Here is a 12763-nt window from a genome sequence, read left to right as displayed (position 1 = left end):
GTGATGAGGCACCCTGGCAGAAGGGCAAGACCAAGATGGGGCACAATGTGAATTTTGTTCTTAAGAGGAGAACATGGTCCTTGTGCAGGAGGTCATGAATTCCCACCACGTGCTGTTTGGACATAAGGCTGGAAGCACATTGACCCACTGCAATAATGCCATATCAACCAGGACATTAGGCATGCCCACAATGCTAAAAAAAAAATCTACCCTGACTGCATGCCACTGTGACTCCTGGCTAGGGAATCAGATTCAGGTATTCATTAGTGACAGAAATGCCACAGTTACTGTAGAGAGTAACCATTACCAGAGTTACTATAGGTATTGTGAGAATGTTGCCTGGGATATCCCGAGAATGCTACTGGTTACAGAAAAAAAAATACCAGTAGCCAGAAAGTGAAACACAGCCAGAAGCTTATGCAGGCCTGAGACAGAGTGAGAACGTGCTGTATCAGGGTCTAGGTAAAGTTGGACTTGGTCATACAAATGGAATATGTTGTTACAGTTCATCCAGAACATCTGTTTGACGTCACCATCGGCCAATGCGTTCAGGTTCAAATACCTCCCAAAAAAATGTGGCCTGAGCAGCCTTTGCGATACCTACATTGCCTCATTTTCTGCTCAGTTTCTTGCTCCTGGGTCCTTCCAGACAAGTGGTAGAACCTCAGAAGTTCCAGCTACATGCAATGAATACCAATGTTAGTATATTCTGCCATTTTTGCTTCACACAAATCAATGCAGCTCATTTAGCCCTTTTAATAGGCATCATCATTGTTTTCCCACTAATTGCAAATTGAAACACCTGTGAACACAACCAAACTCACGCAAACACTCAAACACTCACCTCAGGAGATCGTCTATTTGAAAAGTATATTTTGTTTGATAATTTTTCATGTGTGCTTCAAAACTCAATTCTTGGTAAATTTGCGTGTTGTATGGTTTCCTATGGAAAGTATTTGCGTGTTTGGCCGATGGTGTATTTGGTCTTGTTTTGTAAACTCATACAAGTTTTGATGTCTGTTTCCTGCAAGTTCACATGTGTTTGCCCTTAATATATTTGCGAGTTAGAAAACCAGGCTAAGCTTACCCGAGATTGCAATCTCAACCAAACACGATTCTTAGTAAATTTACCCCTAAATGTTAAAAATCCCCAATATGCCAATCCCTATCATGTTTTGGTCAAGATCGTCAAATCAAGAAAATACTAAATTCTGGATTTCATCAATGCACCGACCCGGCGTCTGGGTGTCGGAGAATTGTGCCAATCCTTCACTGATGTATGGGGGTCTTAAGGCGAATGGGCTCCTTAACTAACGATGAGAACTGCTGCCTTAGGCAATCAGATGATCCTGATGATATTATTACTCTGGTTTTATCTATTGTTTTCAGACACAAGACACTTGGACATTACTTTTTTTTAAAACTAATGCTAGTAACTTTCTCATTGTGTGTGTAGAATAGATATATATTTATCTTCTTGTGACCTTTGTATGATCTGGCAGGAAAGTCTGTTTTATTCACTTAAGTACTTTTACAGTATAAAAACAATTTACCAAATGCCTGTGCTGTTTGCTTTTTGTGAGATTAATCTAATTTATAATATTGTAAACATTCTGATAAAGCAGATTAAAAACATTTTTAGTAAACATAAGTGACTCTCCATTGGTGAAGAATTTGTAATCTGGTTTGTACTAGTGCAAAATAATGCATTTACAACTCATAATATAATAGAGAATAATATTTTAAAGTAATTATATAAAAACCATCAGTGTCACATTTCCCCCACTGACAATTACATAAAACAGCCATTACAGTCTCCCTTTGGTAATTCAAACTTATCATAATGACCCACTATACATACGCTATGGAAATAGTGTGACTTCCTATTACATGTTTTTTATTTATTTATTTAAGTGGAAATACAAATTAGTTATTCTTCAATTTTACATTATAATTTCTATAGAAATTACGGCTGATTTTTGGCAATTGAATAGGAAAAACCTTGCGGCTGCGGTGTTTTTCCAAAATTTGCCTGCAATTGGATATGCCCCATAATGTGTTTAATAGGACCATATTCCTTTGCTATCTACCAAACTTTGGCACAAAACATTTGGATGCTCCAAGTATTATCCAGATATTGTATTTAAAGAACATTAAATAAACTCCAATTACAGGGGAAGCAGTCGGGAAGCCAGCATTGCTACTCCCGGCAAGGTACAAATGACAGGCGTCGAAATCCCGACGCCTGTCATTAGACCTACGCCGGGAGCCCGACACCCGGCTTACCGATTGAAGGTAAGCCGGGCGCCGGGAGCAGACAGAGGCGAGGGAAGGGTTAGGTTAGGGACTCCCGGGGGGGTTGGCTTAGGGTTAGGCACCCACCCGGGAGGTAAGGGTTAGGATAGGGGAAGGGGGGTTAGGCACCCCCGGGGGGAGGTTAGGGTTAGGCACCCCCCCGGGAGAATTAGGGATAGGCTGCAGGGAAGGGGGGGTTAAGTTTAGGCACTTAGAGGGGGGTTATGGGTTAGGCACTTGGGGGGGCAGGTTAGGGTTAGGCACCCCTAAAGGAGGGTTAGGGGGGGAATTAGGTTAGTTATACTTACCCTAAGGACGATCAGGATTTCCTCCTCTGTCGGGCTGCCGCTGTTGGGGTTAGAACCGCCGGCCATGCGGCCGGTGGTAAATCATACTGATTCCAATTACAGATACCATGTATATTGCATTTCATTTGATTATTATATTACTAATATTATTCATAATATATTATTGTTTCCTGCTTGATGATGTAGCTCTAAACTAGTAAATGAAAGAGAATATAAAAGATAACATGTAATGACATACAGTATCCATTAAGAAATTGATTATTATTATTGCTTCTCTATATACTGCCACCATATTACATGGCTCTGCACAGATAATATTTATCATTCCCATCAGTCTCTGCCCCAATAGAGCTTACAGTCTAAATTCTCTATCACACAAGCACACAAACTAGAGCAGAGGTTCCCAAACGTGGCCCTCAAGGCTCTCCAATAGTTCAGGTTTTAGAGATATCCATGGTTGAGCACAAGTGGTTAAATCAAACCTGGACTGTTAAGGAGCGTACACACTACACGATATGCTCCCTGAGCGATATCGTGTAGTGTGTCCCCGGCAGGCTGTGCTCAATGTCGTTCATGACATTGAGCATAGCCGCTGAACGATATCATTAACGATATCGTTCAGCGCCGGGCTCTCTCCCCCATTCCCCAACATGCAGCAACCTGACGAGGTCGTCAGATTGTGCTGCATGTCCAGGCGATGGACAATGTCGGAAACGACCAGCGGGAGTGCGCATTGCTGGTCGTTTCTGACATAAAAGTGCACGATTTGTGCACGATTACTGAGCGATTGCACGATTACGATGTAGTAATCGTGCAGTCACTCAGTAGTATCGCCCAGTGTGTACCCACCAATAGGGTGCCATGATGACCGCGTTTGGGAAACTCTGCACTAGGTTCATATATTATTTATTAAAATTTACCTATATAGTGCCAACATTTTCCTTTGGACTTTATAACTGGGAACAAAACAGTAATAAAATAAGACTGAGTAATAATCGGCAGGCAAAGAGGCAAGAGGGCCCTGCTCACAAGCTTACAATTTTGGTCAGAATCCAATTAACCTATCAGTATGTTTTGGAGTGCGGGAGGAATAACATACAAACTCACAACTGCAGTTCTGTGAGACAGTAATGCCAACCACTGTGCCACTATGCTGCTCAGCAGCTGAGCCTCAGCTAATCATATAAACGTTTACATTTCAAATGGCAGGGCTGCCATCAGGGGGTACAGCTGTAAGATGCCCGGGTTGATGAGGAGGGTCCGGCAATGCTGATTATTTGGGCAGACCTGTGAATGAGAAGGACTTCGCCACCGAGATCATCAGTGTTGGAAGATACATAGTAATGGGAGGCACATGGGTCACATCCACCGGCCACCCTCACATCTCTAACATTCATATTTGCCTCCGGAGTTTGCCCTATCCACTACTTCCCTCCTCTCCTCCTTCCTTATTGGCTGGTTGGGACTATTGTGCACCGCACAGGCATACAGGTAGAATGCTGCCAGAGGAGCATGGAGAAAGTGCATGTCGTAGCGCCATCCCCCCCAATCTCTGTACAGAACTGTGCCAGTGGGGTATGGCCGGCCTTCGGGGGAATACTGAAATGAAGAGAAAAACAGCAAACAGTGTCAGTATCATGCTGGGCATTGAGGTCCCATTGGGGGAATAGAATGCTTCGGTGATGCACTATCTCACATTAATGGGTAGCTCCTTTGGCACTGCTTTATTTATGTATAACACCTAGGATCTGACTTTTATCTCCTTTGAATCATTGTTATTAGTCAATAGAGCAGATTGTATTATATGTTCTGATCATTTAACTTAAACTGACAGAATAAATGTGCTAGAGTGAGATTCCACAGGGTGCACAGCTTATTACTGTAATTACTGCCCCAAGCAGCTTTCACTGGAGTGGGGGCACCTATGGGAAGCTCCTTTCTCAGCTATGCTCCTACTTCACAAATATACATTGCACCTATATTAATGTGAGTACTACTAATCATGTATTGTCTACCACCATTTCAGGTCTCCTAATACAACATTTTCTATAAGACCTTTCAAATAACACTGTGTGGTCATGCCTAGGAACTCTTCGTTACTTTAAATAGCAAAGCAGTGACTTTTATTTAAACTCATACCTGCCAATGAGAAAAGGAGAGGGGAGGGGTGGTGCCAGAAACCAATAAGAAAAGGAGAGAAGAGGGGTGGTGATAAAAGCCAATAAGAAAATGAGAGGAGAGGGGGGGTGACAGAAGCCAATAAGAAAGTAGAGGAGAGGGACAAAGAGTTGATCAGAGAGGGGTGGTAACAGAAGACATAAATAAAGGAGTGGACAGGGGCAAAAAGCCGATCCCATGGTAGAGAGGGGAGGGTATTAAAGAGGTGAGAAGTGAATGTAATCAATCTGACAGGAAAGGGGAGGTGACAGAAGATTATCACAGAGGAGGGGGGGCCGGAGGGGGGACAATCTGGGCAGCTTGAGTGAGCATGAAATGTTGAAATGGATCTCAGTTCCTTAACTTATTTAGGATATAGAGCAAACACACCGAGTTAAAACTAACAGGCGGCCGTCATACTGTGCAGTGCACCAGGAATTACAGAACCCTGGATTGCGCCCTCTGTCCATTTTGGTGCCCGGAGCTCATGCTCCACTGGAACCACCCTCGCTGCTCCCCTGAATGCTGCAGCACTTGAAATAGCACAGAGATCTCACCCTCAGTGTCTCCAACTCGATGCTCCTTCCCCACCACCCTGTGTGTCTGCCCGTCTCCACCTCTGTCATTGTCTACACTATGAAGCTGAGCCTCTCCCTATGAGTGCTTTGTCCCTCTTACCTACACATGCGTGGCTCTATCTCACACCTTCATGAGGTCTTCTAGATCCTCAGCCTTATGTGTGCCTCAGGACCTTCTTTACTCCCCATGTGTACCTCTGCCTCCCACTCCCCATGAATGCCTCTCCCCCCCCCACTCTACCAATCCTCTACTCCCTATTTGTTTTTCTGGGGTGTGGTAGATCAGGTCATCAGGTCAAAAGTTCTCATGTTGACATGTATTAGGTCAACATGAGAATGTCAACATGGTGGAAATGTATTCGCACTACATATGTGTTCCATAAAAAAATCATGAGCAACATCACTAATACAATTTTTACACGTGTTAATTCTTTATCAGGAGCTGAACAAATGGCTGATAGACGGTCCTGTTACTCCGTGGGTAATGGAGAGCATAGTTGCCAACACTACAGTACGGAGCATGAAGATTTGATATCTGGGCTAATTCTGTTTATTTTAAGCGATAATTGTTCTAAGATTTTGGATTCGATCGGACTACAGGTATGCAGGACAGCGTTTCGCAAACTTGGTAATGGGTGAATGGGAAGAAGAATATGTATCTTACTATGATATGTATAAGAAAAATCTATAACCATGTATATAATCATGTATAATGTTATGTTGATGTCATCAAAATAATTTGGAAAGGCAAAAAGAAGCTTTCCTGGAAGGGGTGTTGTATGTTAGGTCGGCAGTTCTCATGTTGACATGGTCTAAATGTTGTGATGCTTAGCATGTCAACATTCATCATGTCTACATAATGGGGCAACCAATTAGCCACAGGATCTAGCTCGCGGCTGTCAGCTCTGTCCTTATCAGTGAGATACTGAAGGAGTCTCTTTCCTGTGTAATCAGCCTTCACATAGTCCTCACAAGATACTCTAGCTCTGGACCCTGTGCAAGTGCACTCGTCTCCAAAATGTGTGATGGTGCAGGCATCCACCAGCGAGCTGCTGAGCTGGCTTCATCTGTCACAGGTGTAACAAGTCGAAGCATCTATGACACACAGATACTGTTTTATGGCTTACAGGTATTGACAGGTCTCTCATTGGATGATGGCAGGACGCAGACTTTATCACCCCAACCGATGTGGTCTTTCTCTACGTGCTCTGCTGAGATGTCATTTCTTCAGAGCTGGTCAGTGAGAAAGAACTACAGACAATCGGTTTCTTATTTATCACACACATACGTGCACAATGAGACCTCCTACCCACTTAAGCCTTTCCTTGTTGAAAGCTCGAAGGAAGGCTTCTTGGGCAGTAGCCTCTTATTGACTTAATGAGCTCAAAGATGCTGCGAATCAACACTGATCCTGAGCATTTCACTCAGATCTTTGCTGATCTTAATCTGATCTTGGTTGTTGTATTGTTTTTCTTCATAGGTCTTGGATAGGGCCACAATTCTGCAAATCTCTCACTGTAACAATGCTCTGCAGAGCTCTGAAAGAAAAGTGCTTACAATACTGTTGCTTGGAGAGGTCTGGTGGGATATAAAGGATGATACGTATTGTCTCAGACATGATTTGTTCTTAACTTGATTACCCCCAGATTTTCCAACCGTCTTGCTAAATGTCCAGATATTACATTCATTAACAATTTAACAGACAATTAAATAATTGTTTTTAAGTCAATAATATATTCTTAAATGTATATTTAAATATCTTAGTAAAAAAAAATACCATCCCCCCCCTGACCCCCGGAACACGCATAGGTCCACATTTGAACATTTAGCAGGACACATAAAAAAGCCACCAGCACCATACTTGCAGACATTTGAATGGTGTCCTCTACGAGGTCCCGGAGGGGTTTGCCTTTGTAGTTGTTTTAACCTTGAATCACATCCTTAAGCCCCTGAACCAGGCACTTCACTGAGAAAGTGGGTGAGTTTCGAGAGGGGGGCCTACTCTCCGGGGAGGGTGGGGGAACTCCCCGAATTTCCTAAGTAGACAAGTAAATATTCTACACTTTACCCTAATTCACAGGTTCTCAAACTCGGTCCTCAGGACCCCAAACAGTGCATGTTTTCCCGGTCTCCTCACAGAATCACAAGTGAGATATTAGCTCCACCTGTCGATCTTTTAAAATGTGTCAGTAAGTAATGAAAACACCTGTGCACCTGCTGGGTGACCTGCAAAAGTTGAACTGTGTGGGGTCCTGAGGAGCGAGTTTGAGAACCACTGCCCTAATTGAAAGAGTCATTAATTATGTGGCTCATGTTACAGGGCAGTTGGTTAACAAGTTTTATTATTATTATTATTATTATTATTATTATTATTATTATTTTACAGGTTTCCAGAAATCATTAGCCAAATGCATTAATGCCAGGTTGTGTTTGGTGTCAGAACACAGTTATGTTTGGAAATCAGGAATATAAAAGTGGTCACAAAAGCTGCATTGTTTTAAAACATTTTTTTTCCCCATTTTGTTTCATTCCATTTAAGGGGCATTCGAACATACAGTTAAAAGGGGATAGACACAGACATGGGTGGATGGTCAACATTGCGATGACTTGCTGCGCAGATAACAGTCTATTACAGAAGACATTTTATTGATAATTTTCTGCACACCTTTATGGGGTGAGAGTAAAAAGAAATGAAGATACAACTCTCAAAGTGCTTTCACCCGACTGCAAATCACAATCTTTCACACAGATGTCACAGCAGTAAGTGCTCCGCTCTCATCCGGAGCGCCTTACTCGCAAGCAGTCTCCCTTTCCAATATTGGGCCAGTTAACTATTTCCCTCTGTCACTTCTGGGCTCTCTCGTAGACACAGTTACTTAGGGGTTTATGTATCAAGCAGTGAAAAGTGTGGAGAAGTGGACCAGTGAAGTTGCCCATAGCAACCAATCAGCTTTGACGTAGCATTTATCAAGTACAGACTATTAATTAAAAGATAGATGCTGATTGGTTGCTATGGGCAACTTCCCCACTGGTCCACTTCTCCATGGTTTTCACTGTTTGATACATAAACCCCTTAGGACTCTCTTCATCAGGGTTCTCCTCAGGCCACGCTGTCTCTTAGCAGCAGCCACCTAATCACTATAGGATCACTACTCAGGGGACTGTCCACCAGAGATCCCTCATACATAACATGGAGGCAAGGGCCCTCATAACATCGGTGTTTTACCCCTTGTTTCTTCGTAGGAGGTCTCTCACTGACCTTCTACTATAGCAACCAGGATTCCTACAGTGTTCCTCTGCAGGGTCTAATTGTGCAAGCAAACACGTTCTCAAATAATGCCCTTATTCAATCAATATTATTTATTTCAGTATGAACATTGGCCCTCATTCAGACCCACTCACGAGCGGCTGTCCGCTCGCAAGTGGGTCGATGGTCCCCACTGTGCATGCGCACGACGGAGGGAGCTCCGTTGTGCACATGCGCGAGACCCGACGAGCTAAGGACTTTCCTACGCTCGGAGTGTCTCATCAAAGGGGGCGTGCTGTCGATGGTGACTGACAGCACGCCCCCTTTGGTGGACGTGCCTGCCAGACGGAGGCGTTCCCAAGTGATGTCAGTGGGAGTGATTTTGGCTCTGATAGAGCCAAAATCACTCCTGGCCTTGCGGTTGAAAAACCCAACCGCAGGCTTTTACTCACAGTTCCGATGTTCGCGATGGTCAAGACCATCGCAACCATCATTTTGCGCGCTCGTATATGCTGTGGGTGGTGACCCACAGCTATACGAGCGTCCAGGAGGACGCTCCATATTAATGGAGGTGGGCCCTGATTCAGAGCGAGCGCTCTGGTCAGAGCGTCCGGCTCTGAATCAGGGCCATAATTTTCTCAAAAGCCACGTTTCTTGATTTTATATCTTGTTTAATACATGTGAATGGCAAGTAATTCTAAACTGGTAATGCATGATAATGAATATGTACTGTAGTAAAAGGGGAATTGGACTCTAAAATATTACAATTTGAACAAATTAGTAAAATTGCCTTTTAAAATGAAGTTGTACAGTCTCAGTCTGCCATTACAAGCACTGTATGTAGATATATACAGTATAGAGGTGCTCCTTACCTTGGTGTGCTCTCCATAGATATTCATGGCAACAGTGCCATCTGCAGGCTGTGTGGAAGTATAGCACACTTTAAAAATACAACTTTAATGCTCAAATATACAGAGTTGGTGAACCAATGAAAAGTTGATTCACACGTAAAGATTTTCTTTCCAACCATCCAACTAGTTGATTGGTTGGAATGAAAATCTGGTAAGGTATGAAAGTAAATGACAATCAGCAATTTGCTCCCAAATGCAGGAAAATGGACAAAAACTGTTGTTTGAACAAATTGTTTAGATCAAACATTTAACAAACTTGTCTGACCGACCATTGTCATCTGTTTTCTGGCATTTAGGAGCAAATTGCTGGTCATCAGTTACTCCCATACGTTACCAGATTTTCATTCCAACCAGCTAACTAGTTGGATGGTTGGACATAAAATCTTTACGTGTGTATGCACACTTATAATGTAACGTGATTACCTAACATAATGTACAAAGCTGGTTTGTTTTCTGAATTAATCATATTTATTTATATAGCATTTTTTTTTTTTTACACTTTTTTTGTTTTGAGACAGTGTAAACCTGAAATAGGTCAAATAAAATGTGTACACGTTGTGGTACAAGCTAGTGATTACTTGCCCTTCACTCCTGCAGCTGCTGAGATTCCCCCAGCCTCCTCTCTACACTGGATGGATGGTGCGCTGGCATCAATTCAGTTTCACCAGCACCGTTGCTGTGCAGAGCAGCGGCAATGGCAGTATCCCCCAACCACCACGGGACACTGCGGCATGCAGGTGGGACAGCAGGACAGTCCCTGAAAAGTGTGACTGTTGCGCTAAAATCAGGGCAGTTGGGAGGTATGCCCTTAGGACATACAATCAGATAAATAAACATCTTAGGTAATTGAATATAACCTTGATGTTATGACTAGTAAGGTGGAAAGGTTAGCACACCGTAACAGGCAAATAAATCTTCACTGTCAGAGTTTAGAACTAAAACTGCAGACTGCAATATTTCTGGATCAGTACCGCTCTGTGCTGCCTCCATCCATTTAGATGAGCTGTCAGAGGGTCTGGCCACCAACATACGAACTGCGGATGTACGCATTTACTGCACATGTTCTTCCTCGGTGTCCATAGTGCAGGATCATGCCTCTGACACTCTCTGTGACATTAGTACCACTCATGCTCCCCCAGCAGGTACGCAATCCTCTGTGCTGCCACCACATAGCACTAGGAACATACCGCTGTGCAATCAGAAGCATAGGCGCTGTCATCATCATTACAACACCCAGCATACCCTTATCGCTCCAGGCTGCATCTAGTAGAGAAACTGCACATGTTTAATCCTGTGTCCAAGCCACTTGTTAATAAACCTGGTTAATAAACCTAAAACCTGGTTAATCTGTCTCCTGTCTGAACTCACCTCCATTTACATTCGCAACACTAGTACTCACTTGGCCCATACTACTATTAAACCCTGTTAACAGTTTATGGGTCCAGAGTGCTGCCCCAGTCAACTCTGCTAAACTACAATAATATTGTTATATACAGTAATGGATAACCATAGTACAGGAGGCAAATCTTAATAAGGGGGCATCCACTAGACGATTTTATCCCTGTCCAACCTCTTAACGATTTTCCCTTCAAGTTTCCCTTGAAATATGATCTTCCACTCTCAACAATTTGCAAAAGATTTGCAAACGATTTGCAAAAGATCTAACAATAAACTATGTTGTTTTAATCTGTGATTGAGAGCTTTCAGCTATAGTGGTCAGACAGTGGTTCATCGTTTGATCGTTCAGCATGAACGATGTGTAAACGATGTGTAAACGATGTGTAAACGATTTGTAAGCAATCAAGTGAAATTGACCTGCATGTTCAGTCGATGGAGGAGACGATCAAACGACCAGCGGAAGCGCGCATCGTACATCGTTAGAAACAATTACTGCACAATTTGCAAATGATGTTCAAACGATGTTTGAACGATTATCGAACGATTATCGAACGATTTTATCATTATCGTTCAATCGTTCAACTTTATCGTCTAGTGGATACCCTCTGTATATTTCATTACTGTATATTTCCCTTCATCTATATCACAGGTTCTCAAACTCGGTCCTCAGGACCCTAAACAGTGCATGTTTTCCAGGTCTCCTCACAGAATCGCAAGTAAAATAATTATTTTCACCTGTGGATCTTTCAAAATGTGTCAGTGAGTAATGACTACACCTGTGCACCTGCTGGGTGACCTGGAAAATGTGTCCTGTGTGGGGTTCTGAGGACCGAGTTTGAGAAACACTGATCTATATTGTAGAGGTTATCGGCCAAGCAGTGTTTTTATCTTGTTACAATGAACAAGAGGAACGCTGGATATAATCTATACTGCATACTCAAGACTTAAAAGCAACAATTGTACGGTGTGGTGCACAAGCTTATTATCTCATGTCATTATGTCATGTAAATACGGAATGGGATTGAAATGCCGGCTGCTGTTTAGCCGCCGGTTCAAATCCCGACAGCATCTGGCCTAAGGGGGGAAATCCCGACAGTGGCAGGTAATTAACCTAACACTCCCCTCCCTAACCCTCCTTTAGGGGTGTCTATCCCTAACCTCCTCTCCTAGTGCCTAACCCTAACCTCCCCCCAGGGGAGCCTAACCCTCCCTCCCCTCCCCCTAAACCTAACCCTCCCTTAGGGGTGCCTACCTGTAACCTCCCCTCCTAGTGCCTAACCCTAACCTCCCCCCATGGGTGCCTAAACCTAACCACCCTCCCCTCTCCCTAAACCTAACCCTCCCTTAAGGGTACCTAACCCTAACCTCCCCTCAGTGGCGCCTAACCCTAACCCCCCCTCCCCTAGCCTAACCCTAAGTACCCCCAGGGTGCCCTAAAACTAAACCTCCCCCATCCCCCGCGGCTAAGAGGACGGGCACACCGGATTTACTTAATTCAGGCCCGCGTTGTCCTGGATTCCGACGTCGGGCTTATGATAGGCGTCGGTGTCTTGATGCCTATCAAATTTCCCTAGCCAGCATTCTGCTGTCGGGATTGTGACGACAGCAATATTGTCAATATTGCATTAATTTATGAGTTAAAGGTGTGTTGGAGCATGCCCATAGTATACCTGCCCAAATTTAGAAATGCAAAATCATGACAAGTAAGCTTCACCTCTTATACCTCCTATCCCTGCCCCTGACACCTAAACCTCACCTCAGTCCACCCAAGTCCCACCCTGATTCACCCAGAAAAGCCTACTTTTGGATAAAATGTCATCACTTTTGAGGTAAATCGTGACTGTTATCACCAAAATAGGGACATCAGAA

Source organism: Taudactylus pleione, unplaced genomic scaffold (genome assembly GCF_031769625.1).
Source record: "Taudactylus pleione unplaced genomic scaffold, aTauple2 ptg000114l, whole genome shotgun sequence".
Lineage (NCBI taxonomy): Eukaryota > Metazoa > Chordata > Amphibia > Anura > Myobatrachidae > Taudactylus > Taudactylus pleione.
Note: the sequence above shows the minus strand (reverse complement) of the source record.